This window comes from Rhipicephalus microplus, chromosome 3, assembly GCF_043290135.1.
Source record: "Rhipicephalus microplus isolate Deutch F79 chromosome 3, USDA_Rmic, whole genome shotgun sequence".
NCBI classification, from domain to species: Eukaryota; Metazoa; Arthropoda; class Arachnida; order Ixodida; family Ixodidae; genus Rhipicephalus; species Rhipicephalus microplus.
Window position 1 is genome coordinate 180,210,318 of NC_134702.1, and position 17,841 is coordinate 180,228,158.

At 49.1% G+C, this 17,841-nt stretch overlaps 1 non-coding gene across 1 annotated transcript; it reads left to right on the forward strand.

Moving 5' to 3' along the window:
- The first annotated feature begins 1,438 nt into the window (after positions 1 to 1,438).
- TRNAT-CGU (transfer RNA threonine (anticodon CGU)) lies at positions 1,439 to 1,511 on the forward strand. The gene has a single exon. It is a non-coding gene; the product is annotated as a tRNA-Thr (tRNA).
- Positions 1,512 to 17,841: the final 16,330 nt, after the last annotated feature.

The following is a 17,841-nucleotide window of genomic DNA, read 5'->3' on the forward strand; positions in this document are numbered from 1 at the left end:
TTTCATTCTCTCGATTGTACTACAGCGGTGCGGCCGTATTCATTGAGGCCTCCAGGCAGTTGTTCCTTTGTTCCAATGCGTACACGGTCCCGCACTTCTCCCGAGATGGGCGGTCACAGGGTGTCGGGCGCGGAACAACAGCAACACTCTTGACACTCGTCCCACCGCCCGCCCTGGGCCCGCTCGCGTCAGGGCGCGGTCATTCTTGCGTGAGCTCGCAGTATGCCCTATGCGTGTGTATATGCGTGCTCGGCAATTTCACGCGGCGGCGTCTGTGCGCACACGGAAGCTGAATAGCGCGTGCATTCGACTTGACGCGCGAAGGTGGTCCCCGCGTACGGTGACCGAGATACAGTGCCGGTGGCCACAATGTGGGTGTTGCTGCGAGCAGCCTGCAGAGTCGATGGTGTTCGCTGAGCTGATGAGCCGGACCGAACGGCTACGGAGACTGGTTGCATGTATGGCAGTCGCATTCTTGGAAGTCTCGGCCACGGCCTGCCTTTTGCCGTTTTAATTGCCGTGACCTTATCTGAGGGAACTGCTGTCACAAAGTGCCAACGACTGCGGTATCTGTATATGCACAGTTTTAGCGTGTATGTGACTGTATTATAATATTTGCCCGTCAATTGCTGCAAGCCATCGCAGGAATTATACTGTGTCACATCCATCTTGCGGTGGGCCTATGCTGTACGTTACTAAAGATATATACTTTCGTGACGATGTAATGAAATTAACGTAGCTTGCACTAAGTTGCGCAAGGCTGCGCCACAACAGATCTCACCTAAGCTGGTGCCATGGCTTGGCTAGGCTTTCACACCCTCACTTGTCTCTTTCCCGGTCCTTGCTATCACTATACTACACATGGCTATGCTTGCGTTCTATATTTTATTTATCATCCTTCTTTAATATTTTTACTTTATTGAGCGAAGCAGAAGAGAAAGAAGGAAGATAGATGAAGAAGATGGAGAAGTGATCGCGTGCCTACTATCATGATTATGATAGTTTCATATTTTATTTTATCATGATTATGATAGTTTCATATTTTATTTTTTTCAAGAAAAGTGGACTTTTCTTTTTTCTTTCTTCTTATTTACATTCTATTGGTTCTAATAACTTCCCCTGTACATTCCTTGGCATTACTGTCTGTTAGATCTCATTAATATTGTGTTGAAACACGGAAAGACGAGCCCTTAGGTATACACTTCTTTCCCTTATTTCATTGAACGAGGGTCTCGTACTGGCAGACTTGGTGTGTTTAGGTTGTATAAGAGGGACAATTAATCAAGTGCCCGCTCATAATAAGTTCACGTGCTACGTGACGCCAAACATGCGCATAAGAGTGTATTCACACTCGTCATTTGGCTTATAGATGGCGCTGACTGTCACTCCTACTTCTAAATTCACAGATAAACCCAAAAAAGTGGATGGAGGGAGGGCCGCTGTGATAGCTCAGTGGTTAGAGCATCGAACGCGTAATTCGAAGGTCGTAGGTTCGATTCCTGCTCACAGTTGGTAATTTTTTCATCCACTTTTCTTTCTTCTTATTTACATTCTATTGGTTCTAATAACTTCCCCTGTACATTCCTTGGCATTACTGTCTGTTAGATCTCATATATATATATATATATATATATATATATATATTTCGAAGGTTTTCTGATAAAGGGAGAGAGAGAGGGGCTAGCAAGGACCACTTGTAACCGAGGCGGCGAGTGTGGAGCCCTCTTTCTTGCAGATGGCATCACGTGCGTGGTGTAAGAATGAATTCTTACACCGTTGTCAAGTGGTACATGATATTTGCACAAGATGACAACTGACTGATCAGCCATCGCATGCTACTTAATTTACCAGGACTGCCGGCATGAAGTCTTAACGATAAAAGTAAGAAAGAAAGGTATTGTTTGAGAGGCTCGTAGCCGGAATCAAGAACGAAGAATGGGCGTGGGCGATGCGTACATAGCAAGAAGGCCGTAGGTCATTGAGAATAACAGAGCTCCAAGAGAAGGCAAGTGCGCTAAGCGGAGGCAGCAAATTAGTTGGGCAGACGAGATTAAATAGTTTCCAGAAAATAACGTGGCCGCTGCAAGCAGAGGACCGGGTTATTTTGCGAAATGTGTAAGTGGGCTTTGCCTTGTGTGGGCGTAGTAAGGCTGATAATAATGATTTCTACGAAGTTTAAACACCCTTTACGAAAGATCCCTTACGCGCCGTCACGATATATTCCACTCTGACACTGATGTCTTTCGAAGTGACGCAGGTTTTACAGAACACAGGGATAGGGACGTGCTTCTGCGTATAAGAATTACCTGGCTTCCACACACGGATACGAGAGGGAAAGCATTTGCTCGATACTTCTGCGAGATGCATTGTTACGTAAACTCGCAAACACGTGCTTGAGCGGCCCTGATTGCGACGTTAAGCAACTGAAGCGAATCGTATATAACTGCAGTTTCCTTGAGATGACAAGTTATGTTGCTTTTCCTCGTTTGAAGTCGAAGACATCATTTGCGTGACTCTCCGAACGCCTTTCCTGGAGAAATCAGCGTGCAATTTGCACAACGCTCGCGTATCTCTATCGCTTTTTTCGTCACATGAGTACGCCTTGCGGGTTTGCTGATGGTTCGTGTATTTAGAACTGTTATGGACGTCATATGTACGTTACAATGGTAATGAAGACTGAACATCAGACGAAACACGTGCTTCCGATAACATCTAGCTTGTATGTATGTATGTATGTATGTATGTATGTATGTATGTATGTATGTATGTATGTATGTATGTATGTATGTATGTATGTATGTATGTATGTATGTATGTATGTATGTATGTATGTATGTATGTATGTATGTATGTATGTATGTATGTATGTATGTATGTATGTATGTATGTATGTATGTATGTATGTATGTATGTATGTATGTATGTATGTATGTATGTATGTATGTATGTATGTATGTATGTATGTATGTATGTATGTATGTATGTATGTATGTATGTATGTATGTATGTATGTATGTATGTATGTATGTATGTATGTATGTATGTATGTATGTATGTATGTATGTATGTATGTATGTATGTATGTATGTATGTATGTATGTATGTATGTATGTATGTATGTATGTATGTATGTATGTATGTATGTATGTATGTATGTATGTATGTATGTATGTATGTACTGTTGTGCATATGTGTTTCAAACCATTCAAGAAAGGAACTGGTGAGAAAGGAAATGGAGGATTGGTGGTGGTCGTAATAGTGGTTAGAAGATGAAGGCACCTAATTTCTGCAGCCTGGCTGGGAGCATGGCGTAGCGCTTGCGGGAAGGGGCCCGGAATGGTGAAAAAGTGGGTAGAAGAGAAAACGTAAGGTGAGTAGTGGCGCAGACGTCCTCAGCACGAACAGCAGTCCGGCAGCAAGGATGGGGGTGGCAAGGCTCCCGTTCTCAGTGGTAGGCCGTGATTCCCGTATCGTCTTGGAACTTCACTAAGATCTCGAGTGCTGGTAAACGGGGATGAGATTGAAAGAGCAGGTGCTCCAGGGTGGTCGCAGGAAGAGCAGGTCTCCAGCAGGCCGCGGTGACCCTCAAGTGTTTCTGTGTCAAGGCAGGGCAGGCACAGAGAACGTGCTCGAGGGTCTCGTGGTCACCGCAGCGGCTGTAGGCTGGGGAGACGCAGCGTCTCTTAAATTAGCGGCGAGCCGCCGTCCACACATATCCAGTCTGCAGTTGCAGCAGGTCTGCTCGTTCCCTCCTGGTAAGGCCTACCTCGGGAAGACGCTTGGGTCCCCGCCCGTTGGCCACCCTCTGGTCCGGATGGACCGAGGCAGCTTGGTTGTGAACTTTTTGAGGCGAGCCGGTGTGAAGCCTTTGGCCGCCACGATCTGGGTGATGGGGGTGCCCGGCTGGTGTGTTGCCTTGGCCAGCGTGTCCGCCTTCTTGTTACCTGCTATGCCCACGCGAGAGGGCTGCCAGTGAAAGAAGACGGACGTCCCGGTCGCCGCAAGAGCCCGATACTTGGATGCCAGGAGGCTCCCCGTGAGCCCGGAATGACGATGGTTGGCCAGCGTCTGCTGCCTTGCTCTCATAAAGGATTGCAACCAGCTCAGCAGGGACGTCTTCAGCCAGCAGGTCTGCCACCAGGTGAAGTGCCACCAGCTCCGTAGCTATGGAGCTCGCCGGGAAGGGTCGTCGGCACTGCCTGCTGATGGTTCGGGATGGGATAACGCAGGCAGCTGCCACTGTACCGTCTGGCATGACGGATCCGTCGGTAAAGACCAGTTGCCGGCCTGCTATTTGCTCCTGGAGCTTGGAGACGGCGGCCTGTTGCAGAGCTGCAGGAGGCGTTCGGCACTTGGTTTCTCCGTCCAAGGACAGGTGGACCTCAGGCGGCCGGCGACGGGGTGGTCGAGGAGCCACCGAGACTGGTGGATCCGGGACCCTCCGGTGGTAGAGTGCACAGATACCGACCATCCTTGACCTCGGCTGGCTGCGGAGGTGCTAGAAGATGGTCTTACCGTCGGTGGCATGGTGAAGGCGGTCGACGCGCCCCAGCGCACGCTGGAGAATGCGCAGGGACAGGGGCACTCCCTGGCCTAGGCCAGGGTCTCTGCCACGGGGCATTACTTGGGAATCCTAGGATGACCCTCACTGCTCTCCTCTGATGACCATCCGGTTCATTCTCCTGAAGGGTATCGAAGCCACCAGTGGGAAGGCGTACAACAAGATTGATAACGCCGATGTCTAGTTGAGTCGTAAAGCCAACTTGGTGGAGCAGCCGCAGCCACGCTGCTGCAGCTTGCTGATGGTCAGGGATGCTAGCGTGGTTTGGATATCCGGGTAAGGTACACTACGCTGCGGAAGGGGGTGCGGTTAATTTGCAATGGCATGGCCGTACTGGAGGAGTGGTACGCGCGCACTGTCTTATAGTCTGCGCACCCAAAGAGGGAACAATAGGGCAGATTCTTGACAGCTCGTTGCAACGACCACCTAGTTGAGGCGTTTCAGCCAACCCCTTACTAAAACACATGAATAAAATAAAAGTTACGAAAACTCCTCTCTCCTCCACCTGTGCCGGCTGTCGCTCTCTCTTTGTTCGAGCATCTGAATGTTGCGCCGTCGGGGATCGAACCTGTAGAGTAGCTTTCTCACCACGACCAGAAGTGCCCGGTGTACTATCGGCTAAAGTACCAATGCAAATGCATGACAAACCGCAGACGCTCCTTATGTCTTTCACGCATTCTCTCTCGCAAGGTGCTCTCTGTCGGAGGCGTAAATATTGTCCGCTAACAGACGGCGACGCTACTGTGTGGCGCCGCCGTCTGTTAGCGGCCAAGGGAAGTATTTTGGCATCACACTCAGTAGCGCCTACAGAAAACAATTCGGCGACGACGCTGTTTACGCATGGGCTTCGAGATTCCCAGTCTCAAGGGGCATGTTCTAGCGTTTCGATTCCGGCGAGAACCTTTGGCATCGTGTAGTCGCCCTAGACGTTCTTCGGTTTTCGCTTTGTGTCAGCTTGCGACAGCTAATTGTCGGAGTTAGGGCAGCTTCCGCATGCACTGGCGGTGTTGCTACGCCGCCGAGACGGCTTCGAGCGTGATAGCACCGACTAACAAAAGTATTGCAATAAGCCCTACAGAAAGGCAACGATGTCGACCGCTGAATGTCATGCCTTGGTGAAGGCCAGCATGACGCGTAACGCCTGCATGTGTTCGCTGCTCGAGCTACGAACCTCTGCCTTCCGTGTTGCCGAACCACAGTGGGGTAGTGCATGCACGAGCACAGACGTAGCTTACCCTATGACTCGGGCGTGCACACCGAATTCATTGACGACGCTTTGGAGAAATGCAAATCGAGTTCTTATTATGTGCTTGCTGGTGTCTCTGCGTGGCATTCACGATATGCTGTGTCCAGGTTTATGTTAACAACTGCGGCTATATCACGATGATGGGCGTGCACAGTCAGGCAACCAGATGTCTTGGCTGTGAGATCACTAATTATATATTTTGTCTGAAGGCATTTTTTGTTTGTACAACGTACATGACGCTTGTATACATCTTGCACAACGTACATGACGCTGGAAGCGAGCAGTAAAAGCCGTCAGAAATCGACAGTTTGACAGAGCTGCAAGCCCCCAAGCACTGGGCAGCGTAATGGCAACGTCAAGTACAACTTTTATATTGAAAGGAAACGAAGAAGAACAGAAAGATAAAAATAAATAAATAATTAAACACCAAAAAAGAAAACTGATAAAAACTTACCACCAACACCGTAAATACGTAGGAGCCGTATTGAGGTACTACACTAATTTCGGCATTACACAATTTCACATGCTATTATGTAATATACAAACAATAACAGAGAACATAATGTATTTTCTTATACAAATAATAACACATTCAAGACAGGGCTATACACTGGAGAAAAAGAAAGGAACAATGAAAAAATACAATTTTTCTAAAGACACCAGTACGAGGCAATCGATATATAGATGAAAGATAAGTCTTTTTGACATCATCTGTACCGATGTGCAACAAACAATCAGAACATTCAACATTTTTTAAAATACTGTCGTAGTCCTTGGAAAGTCCTTTCGGGAAATCTAATGTCCTGGCGATTTAGTTCATTGAATAGCCCTGGAAGCCTATTTTGTAGGGCTTGCAGTCCATATGTAGATTTGTATGTTTTGACACAGAACGGTTCAACATGCCTTGTTTGGTATATAGGTTGCGGTGCTTTCTTGAAGTTTTGCAAGTTTAGAAAAAAAAATGTGGAGTTGGTAAGCGTAGCCTGCTTTACTGCTTTACACAGTAAGTAATGGAATGTTTTTGCAATAGGCATTATATTATTTTCCGGGAATAAGTGCTGCGTAGGTGAACGCGTAGGAATGTTTTCGAGAACTCTAATAAACTTTTTTGTAATCTGTGTGCACTCTGTAGATTCGTTTACAGACCCGAACAAGAACCAAACATCAATGCCAAACACATCAATGCCAAACACATCACTTGTTCTGGCGTGCGATGTCCATGCACGTTGCCCTCCACTAAAGGCGTGCCTCACGATCATTACGTGGTTTGTCACGCAACAGCCCAAAGGGTGTTATGACAATCTGTATTTATTTTCACGTCCTCAGTTTTGAGCGGATATTTATCAATGTAAGATTTCACTGAGCTAGCTATCGCAATGTCGATACTTTTGACGCATACTTGAATTGAAAAAAAAAGTGACAGCTTTGCCGCAAAGGCAAATCAATGAACGCGATAGCAACAAATCGGAAGGTCACGCGCCGAATGGCAAGCAGAACTAAACGCGCCCCGCGTTTAAGAAGCACAAATGACGCACAAAACGTGCTCACAGGTACAGACGAACGCGAATAAGCGTCTCAGTTGTTATTTCGCTGTGTCTGAAAAGCGCACCATTTTCGCTGTGCTGCGATTGCATTGACCTTTGTGCGCCTGGTAACTACAACAGAAACGTTCTCGTGAAGGCTCAACACTAGCCAAGACGTCTTGTACATGCACATGCTATGAACGCCGCTAATGAACGCCGCTATGAACGCCAATAATATATGAAAAAAATACGCTGGTGGCCGCGGGGCGGCGTGACAGTCTACGGAACTAGCGAATCATCTCGTGTTCGGTGCGTCGTCGTCTTCTCCTGGTCGGATTTTCGTGGCACGTGCTAGCACGCCACAGGCATTAGTCATCGCGATAGAAATGTGACACTAGGTGTTGACGTGGGTGAACCGAGTTCAAGTGGTGCTATTGCTCCAAACACCAATAGACGTTGTGCAAGCTATCAGTGTGCGAAGAACACTACATATGCGAAGGCGCCTTTCATTTTTGGGTTGTATTGACTCGTATGATGGAAGAATCAGCCATGTTTTCTAACAAACACTCATGTCTAACAGTCCTAGAAACTACCGAGACAGTACACTGTTCTAGTCTCTCTGACGGTGAGGTCTCTAGAGATGCGCAGAAAATTCGTAGTCCTATCTAACAGCCTTCTTTACCATGCCCGTGCCTTTATCTGCAGCACGTCTTTCCTGAAGAACAGCATTCACAATATATCTCTTTCTTACAGCGGGGAAATAAAAAAATGAATTGCCGTCAATTGAAGATGTTTTACGTGGCATCAGGCTAAGCAAGAATGCAATAAAGAAAGCAAAGGAAAAGGAAAAGATCCCGGAAAGAAAATAGAATGGTAAAGCACAAAAGGCCTGTGCGATCTGGTAGAGTGACGTCCAGACGGAACCTTCAGTGACAACGAGGCACGAGAGATTTTGTATATATGTACGATTCTGCAGAAAAAATCGGTGACTATGACACAGGGGACATATGTCAAACTTTTCGCCGCTCATATTCTTCATAGGATGCCTCAGTCATTTCAAATCTAAACGTCCCGACTCCGAAGATTTACGGCTCTTTCAATCTTTATGAGATAACACTTTTGCCCATTGCACCGCACTCATACCGCTGCGCTCCCCCGCGGCGGCGCTGAGCAACATGCGCTCATCGTGTGCAAGGGGACAACAATGAGCCGTCTGCAAAAGGTCGCGCCAACACACTTCCTGTTAAAGACTCTCTCTTCCTGTAGCCGCGTTGGTCATTCGCGGCACGTACCTTGGGCTCCATTTCTTTGTAGTCAATTTACCCATACGGCGATACGCTGCCCAGCGGAGAAGTGGCATCACCGATGAGCGCATCCAAATCGACGGCAACGGAGCCTCGCGACGTAATGAGTTCTGACATTCGGACTCGCATCAGTTGCGTTTGCGTAAGCGGTGCGCGAAATCTGCTCTGCGCAAGGGTTCACTCAGCCAAACGCTTAGTGCCTATATAAAAAAGAGCGTCAAATATAACGACGCATCCCACGTGCCGTCGTTGCTGTCGGTTTTGTATTAGACGATTTTTGTTCATTTGTGGTCGTCGCTTCCTCCTGGGAAGAACAAAGAGAAAGACCCATGCGGGTACGTGGTGTCGGTCAGCCGAACGCATTACGTGATCGGTTCGCTCGATGGAGGGGCAAAACAATAGGGCTGAGGGCGCCAAGGGCGCCGGTTCGCGCACGCGCAAGCTCGTTCTTTCTGCTTAGAGAGAAAGAGATTCACGAGGGGGAGAGAGCCGTGACCCGGAGTAGCTGACGATCGAGAAAGTGCGCGTTTACGATCCGAGTGAGACTTGGGTAAACGCGATTATCCATGCACGGCCGGGTGCGAGCGAGCGGATTGGCGTGTAATGCATGCGTGGTCGGATGTACACTACACGGCACTCTCTTTCCTTTACACGGCGTCGCCCTCGGTTCGACACGGGGTTAATGGTGGCCTTTATAAATGCAGATGGCATCGAATTGCGCGCGCATGTAGATGGGCGGAGAGCAAGAGCGCTCGCATCTTCGTTGTACGAGCGGCTTCTTGTTCCTCTTTTTTGATGTTTGCTTCTTCTAGAATCTTAAATGGCGCCGTGTGCAGTGATGATGGCGCCGCCAGCGGTCGGCTGCTCGAGGTGCATCCGTTGAGGAACCGCGCACGGACAATATAAGACAGCCTTGCGCACTCTGCAGTATACGGCTTTGTCGACTTCAGCGGTTCGGTGGGAACCGGGATAGGCAGTGGCCACAGAGCGCAGTCGATGCGTGTTCGCCATTAATTGATTGCCGCTCTTCGTCGGGTCACCGCAGGTGGGCGTGTGAAACGAAGGCCGTCCGGCGGTAACCTAAAACAAAGCGCTTGATTCTATTATATACGAGTGGTATGGTTACTGCGAATCAAAGAACAAAGCGAACACTTCCCTCCATACACATTCCCATCTTATCGGGGCGCCATCGTCAAGCTAATGTGCGCAGCTTTCTATCGCGGTATTAATCAGTAGCTGTCACGCATACAAGCCCACCGGGCGGTGGTTTTTTTATGGTGACGTTTGTGCGTCGTACTTCACAGTGCACCCTGTAGCACATTTTTGGGCCGCGTGTATCGTGAAGCTGCAGGCCGCATTTTCTGGGTGGATCGCTCTTTGTTGCTGTGACCCCTGTCTTTCGGATTAGACACCTTCTGCACCCACGCACCAGTCAATATTACACGCTAGTGTTTTCGTACGCTTCTACGAAGGCACAGGACCGACGTGTTCGTAGAATAGAGTTTTGTTCGTAGAATAGAAGTTTGACCACACTGTTATTTCGATTGACACGGGTTCACTTGAAGTTCACGTCGCTGTTTGAGACTAATTGGATGAATTCGTAAAACTAAGCGTCGACACTAAGACGAGGCGCGATCAAAAGATTTCTCAGAATGAGAAGAAATATGTGTCTGCGCTTCGGTGTTTCTCGAAGGAACCCACATAAGCACCGCTGCTGGAATAGCGATGGATGACAGGCAAACTTGGAAGACCGATGTCCAGCGCGTGGGCGATTCGCCGGCAGTCTAAAAGCCTCCCGCTGACACGGTCTACGCATTCTGTGAAAACCCAGCAATGATAGTGTGTGTTTTGTCTTTTTTAATTTCTTGACTATTTCAAAACCGGTGCTAATGATCGTCCAGTACGTATGAGTGCAGTGCGCAGCCGATGGCTCTGGAAATGTCTTAGAGCCATTGGTGAAGAAAAATAGCGGAGGATGCGAAAATGCTTAGTGCTTCGATTGCAAGCCAGCTTCGGGAAAATTTCCACGCACACACGTGGCGCAAGTAGTTCGCGGCCTTCGCTCTGGTTGCGACGGACGACGCATACCAATGAAATGGAGTTGTCCAGGGGGGCGTCTGGCACCGGTTGTGAAACGGGATGGCCGTTTGGAACAATTTCGCTACTCGTGGGGTATTTGTCGTAAGAGTAATTGTTAAGTGCCACCATCCTGCGAAGTCCACAAAGACAATAACGAAAGCCTTCATTTTGCTCACCATGTAGCTGAAGATGCGTTCAACTGAAAAATGTCGACATTGACTGACCAGCTTGACGTTGAATGACAAGGCCATAGAAAGTTGTACGATTACCAAAGCATTTCTCCAAGTCGACTGGAACGCAAAAGCTATCTTCGTTTGTTTCTTTGTTTTCTCAGTTGGATGATATTAATCTTTAATGAAGTTTACGTGGAGGGATTGATTAATATGTGGGGATAACGTTTCAATACCTTTATATGATTAAGAGAGACGCTGCAATAGTGGGCTCCGAAAATTTCGACCACTCGGGTTCTTTAACGTGCGCCCGAATCTGAGCACATGGGCCTAAAGCATTTTCGCCTCCATCGAAAATGCAACCGGGATTCCATCCCGTGACCTGCGGGTTAGCAGCCAAGTACCTTAGCCTCTATAGATTACCGTGGCGGGGCACGTGAACGGAAAGAAATAAAGAAGATAACGTGCAGGATTTCACTTAGCAGAATCACTTTGACAGCTATAGCCCCGCCGTGGTGGTCTAGTGGCTAAGGTACTCGGCTGCTGACCCGCAGGTCGCGGGTTCGAATCCCAGCTGCGGCGGCTGCATTTCCGATGGAGGCGGAAATGTTGTTTGCCCGTGTGCTCAGGTTTGGGTGCACGTTAAAGAAACCCAGGTGGTCTAAATTTCCGGAGCCCTCCACTATCGCGTCTCTCATAATCATATGGTGGTTTTGGGACGTTAAACACCACATATCAATTAATCAGTCAATCAATCAATCAATTAACTTTGACAGCTATAGGCACGAATCTCTGTCCAGGCTCCACACGCAGTATCAGTTCGTATATGCTTGTTCATCGTTCAAAGCGCCTTTTGCTGAAGTTGTTTTTCAGAACACGCTTCAATTGAGTAATCTCTGTAATATGAAGGGGAGTGCCTGTCCAAATTTTCTTAGTTTTTAATAATTTTATTTCATTTGCGTACAGTATACGCATTTGAGGAAAAATGTGAACAATAGTCTCATTTTGATGACCACGGCACCACTCACGCGAACTCATTTTCATCACCACAGCACCACTCAGGTGAATTTAATGGTCGTTTTTTTTTGTAACCAGTGCTCCTGCGCATCTCCATTTTTTTCTTCTGCGCTGCAGACCGGCAGCAGCTGAGTAATTAAAACCAGAACCTGCTTTCACCACACAAGTTAGAACCGAACAGCACAGAACATAACGTAATATTGTGCAATTCTCTCCAAGACAGCTCTGCTGCACTAAAGAAACTAATGCACAGAATACACAGTAGGCGTGAGCACTCACTCGCTGGATTTAGTGCCGACTGGTTGTGCCCCCGCGATCTCCGTCGACAGCGCAGCTCTGGCCGACGGCTCGCTTTATGCCATCTCCTAACGCCGACAAGAGGTCTCGCTGAGTGGTGCCCCATCATCAGACTTCAGAGGCCGTGTGCATCTTCCTATCTTTTCCTTACTTCCGTATGTGGCTGTCCCTGCGCCTCTCTCTCCTCCGGCTCCTTTCTCTATCTCTATACCTTCAATTCCTCTCTATCCTTTTGATCCCTCCATTACGCCCACCCCTCGTGGGCTGCTGTTGAGGTGTCCTCCCCCTGAGAGCAAGTTACGTGGCTCACTTTTATCTTCTTTTCATGCGAGAATCATCCCCCCCCCCCCCGGTAGAGGTGTGTTCACTCTCGTTACAGCCCTGCCGCGGTGGTCTAGTGGCTACGGTACTCGGCTGCTGACCCGCAGGTTACGGGATCGAATCCCAGCTGCGGCGGCTACATTTCCGATGAAAGGGGAAATGTTGTAGGCCGGTGGACTCAGATTTGGGTGCACGTTAAAGATCCTGAGGTTGGCGACATTTTCGGAGCCCTCCACTACGGTGGCTCTCGTAATCTTATCGTGGTTTTGGGACGTTAAATCCCAGATATCAATCATCAATCACCCTCGTTACAATTCTTAGCTGCAATGTAGCACGTGTTTGTCCATGGCCACTTTAGAGAGGAGGCACCACGCTGACCAATTTACGAACGAAACGTTTCAGGTTTTATACGAAAACAGACTATATACAAAAGCAACACTCTATATGCACGGCCGCGGCTAAGGAATTTTAAAACTGCTACAGAGACACCAATATTCAATAAGAATTTCGAGGTTCCCACGCATTTGGCTAAAAAAGACTCGAAGGCGAAAAGCATCTTATGTTTATTTTGTTCACAATTTACTTCCTTTTTCAATTGTGTAGTGAATTATTGCCCCCCTCCCTACGGCTATCGCTGCATCTCACGCGGTATTGCACGCTCCTGTGTCTATTGGTACGGCAATGGATGCGCGTTCATTCATTTGAGCACCACGTGACTTTTGGCGAAAATTTATCAGCTTCAGTATTCTTTTTCATTCCCGTGGACGACACTACCGACAACGTCTCGCCAGATATCGCGAAGCCTCTCGCGTCATGTAACAGACGAGGCTTTCGCCTCGCAAGGGGCAGTCGGCCACCGGCGGCGCACCCAGTCAACTGGCGCGTACGGATCTGCGGTGTGAATTTCGAACAGCTGTTTACACGTACGCTGAGTAACCCTCATCGCGACCTTTATCACGGAGGTGCAGACGCACATCGACCGTGTGCCCAGGCAAACCGAAGGAAACACGCTCGCTCACACGGGGAAGTCACAGGAATGCGAAGGATCCAATAAGCGTGCGTCGGAAGTTAACATCTTCGGTGGGGCACGTCGACGTAGCGTCGGGCCCGTCTTGCACGATGTCTGCATGCACTGTTCGACGGCATGTAGCCATGGTGTACCGACTAGTTGTGTGCGCTCGCTGGGAACTCGTTGTCGGGAGGAGCTGCGCACGAAATGCGAACCCGGCGGCTGATCCGCGGGTGGCATCGGCGACCCTTCGACACCTTTGTTTCATCGGCCGCCCCTTCCGGCTGTCGGGCTGATTGATAGCGCAGTCTCGAGTGCGCGCCGCGATAACATCTCGAACCTTTCGCGTCCCCGATCACCATCTCTTCTCGTTTGATATTCAATTATTTTCTTTTGTTGAGGTGCGTGCTGTGATCTCTCGGCTTCCTTGGATATGGCCACACAGCAGGTCACTTAGCTGGAACAGAGGGAACCTTACGGGAATAAAAATAAAACTAAGAAAGGTTCAAGACAACCATTTCGTAAATTAGAAAGGTTTATTACGAAATAAGGAAAGTCGTGCGTGAATTTTTATGAATGTTCGCGCGAAAATGACTTTGGCTTCTGCTCCTTCCTGCAGTGTGATGTGAGCGCTCTTTAAAGTATCTTTCTCTTTGAGATATCGCTTTTCGGACAAAACTGTGTGATGAAATCGCGCTTGTGCCATTAAATTTATGTGATCTCATAGCTCTTTTATCTACATTCACGCGCAAAGCGATGACCTCTTATGTCATCTCAATCTGCGGGTGACCGATTTCTTACGCCAGAACCCACTGGTTTCTGGGCATCATTATTGATAGGGACCTTTGTTGGAGTCCGCATGTGGTCTATATGAAGAAGCGCCTGACCGCTATTTCCCAATTGTTCAAGTTTCTCGCAGGAAAGACGTGGGGGATGTCAATAGACGCAATGATGGAAGTCTACAGAGCCCTGTTTCTTGGTTTGCTGAAATATAGCTTGCTTGTGCTTAGCAATACCTACAAGACCAATGTTCATGTTCTACAGGCAGTGTAAGCCCAAGCACTGTGAGTGTGCCTTGGTCTGCCCAGATGTACGTCAACAGAGGCAACAATTGCAATTGCTGGTGACTATCCGATACAAACTCACATTGTTGTAGAAGTCCTGAGAACGCACATCAGACATTTCGCACGTGCTCCCTGTCATCACCTTGCACTGTTGCCTTCAGAGAGGCGCCAAGCATCGTTCGCTAAAATTATTGTGAAATACAACGAGAAACTTCCCTCGGGCTTCACTCCTGCATCTAAACCATTGATACCCCCTTGGTGTCTTATTCGATCCAAAGTGCATTTTAGTGTACCAGGGATCCGGAGGAAATCCGAGCTTTCGTCACCCGTGCTGTAACAACTGTCTCTTCTTTTGCACGAGAAATATTCAGACAGTATACATATTGAAACGCGCTAGCGAAGATTCGACGAAGAGGAGGAAGAGACTCGACTGACTCGCGAGCGACGCTGTTGATCCTTCGCTGAGCTACACCTCTGCATTACCCATCTTGTAAATAAACGCGTTCCATCGTTACAATTGTGGTGGAAGGTGCTGGGTAAGCTAGCTACTACCAAGTGATACCGGAGAGGCCCCGTCCCCTAACGACGGAACCGCTACACGAGCTTCGCCGCAGCCGTCGACTAGTGGGCTTGGCACCATTACCTCAAGAAATGAGCTCGGACGAAGACAACCAGCAACCAACCGCAAGGACGTCGCCCTACCACTACAGGGAGCCGCGAACCTTCACAGGGAAACCCGGCGATGACGTGGACGAATGGCTGAACCACTATCAGCGGGTGAGCCGTTCGAACGGTTGGAATGCGGCTAGCCAGCTGTCTCACGTGGGGCTCTTCCTCGATTTCACGGCCCTGGTATGGTTTGAGAACCATGAAGACACATTGACAACCTGGGACCAGTTTGTGGAGGAAATTAAGAAATGCTGTGGAGACCCAGCAACGAAGAAGAAACGTGCCGAGCAGACGTTGTCGCAGAGGGCTCAAGTCACCGGTGAGACATGCAGAACCTACATTGAAGAGATTCTGAAGTTGTCCAAGTCGGTGGATGCCCACATGACAGAAGACAAAGTGGGCCATATACTCAAGGGCATCGCCGATGACGTCTACCACTTCCTCATTGGCAAGGAGAGCCTGGAATGCGTGGCCGACGTGATTAACCACTGCCGAACCTTCGAGGCTCTTAAAACTCGTCGCATCACATCGAAGTTCGGACGTCTGGCCAACGTCACGACTGTTGCCACCGTCGATGTCTGCCAAAATTCTCTACCTGCCGACCTTTCCTCCACCGTTCGTCAGATTGTACGGGAGGAACTGCGTCGCCATGTCTCTGTTCCCATGCAAGCTGGAGACCCGCAGTGTGATACCACTATCCCCAAGCATCAATGCTGCGAGTTTCGACGAGCGCAGTTACTCCACCCGCAGTCCACGGCTGAGGGCTCCGCCACCACAGGCTACTTACGTCGGGTTCTCTTATGCGCCCCGCAGCAGTTATAGCTACGGCAGCCAACCGCCTCCGTTTGTGTCCGAGTGGCAATAGTTCCCTGAGCATCCTCTCCACACCGCAGCATTCAATGTGCCTCGGGAACGCCCCGTGTGCTACCAGTGTGGTGTTCGCGGACATATCGCCCGGTTTTGCCCATCACGACGTCGCCCACGCACGACGTTTTCTGACCGACCAGCGATGCTTGCACGGCGAAGCCAACAGCCCGATTACGCCTACTGGCCTTCGGATTCTACTGCCCAGAAGCACGGGCACCGGCCGAACATCCGCAGTGACTCGCCTGCCTCTGTGAGGAGCTTGACGCCACCTACTACGCGCCAGCGACGGTCCCCATCTCCCCGTCCCCGGCCGCGGCTTTCCTCTCCGCCACCGGGAAACTAGCCGGCGTGGCCGATGGAGGCGAGGTCGCTGGACGTACCGCTTTGCACACAAGTATGCCTCCATTAGTTCACATGCTTCACAACAAGGTTCATGTATTCATTGACGATGTTCCCACGATGGCTCTGGTAGACACCGGTGCAACAATATGTATACCGATGGCTCCACGAACCGCCAGTGTTCGCCAGGTGTAGTAGTTGTCCCAGCAAGTGGTGTTACCATCAGCTTTAGGACTGACCATCTCACAGCATCTACAGCAGCGGTACTAGCTGCTTTGCGCCCTGCACTTTGTGTGGTCAATCGGGAACCACCGCAACAATGGTCAATTTTCAGCTACTCAAGGGCTGCCCTACAATCTGTGCTCTCAGCACCGCGTCGCGGGCCGTACGAAAAGCTTGTTTTCGAAATTCGATGCCTTCTCCACACTTCACACGAGAAAGGGCATCATGTGACGTTTCAGTGGCTGCCAAGTCATCGCGGCGTCATAGGGAATGAACATGCCGATACTGCCGCGCGGACAGCTCTTGAAGGAACACGAGAAGAAGCCATATCACTTTCGCGGAGCGATGCTGCCAGTAATCTTCAACGACTTGCGCGTGAAACCACGTTTTCACTATGGTGCCCACCAAGCAACGAGACGAATCGTCAACACCACCTGTCCTCTTTGATGGCTCTCCGCATGCCCAGTGAACTCGACCGAAGTGAAACCACCCTTCTCATCGCTTATGGCTAGGAGTGGCATTTACAAAATCTTATTCCTTTGTCATAGGAATGGCCGACAACGCTCTCTACGATGCCTGTCGTTACGAAGAGACGCAACACCACATCCTGTGCGACTCTCCGTTGTATGACATCCAGAGACAATTACTGGAGTCCGTTTTTGCGCGCATCAAAAATAGCCAAATGTCTGTGGACAATATTCTGTCAAGTGCCCGAGAGAAGACATGGCAACAGAAGGCGACAAAAGCTCTGTTGAAATTCCTACGCGACACAGACCTGAACGAGCGGTTCTAACTGCAATGTCACACACCGCGAAAGACAAGACTAGACTATGACTGAGTGTGCACGCGTGTGCTGCCGAATGTGCCGTGTTTATCTCTCTGCCTTCTCTGCTCTCTATCTTTCATCTCCTCCATCTCCCTCCCATGCGCAGGGTATCAAACCGGCTGCCTATAGGCAGGTTAACCTCCCTGCCATTCTTTTCCTCCTATTTTCCTTCCTCTGTAAACATCGACGAAGCATCAGGCAATTTCCCTTACCATTGGATAGTGCTCCAATTTCGCTTTTTCTATGACGAACTTTTCTTCTTCCCTTTCGTTTTTTAGAACATTTCTTCTCTATACTTACGGGCGGTGAATAGCACTTGTGGCTTCG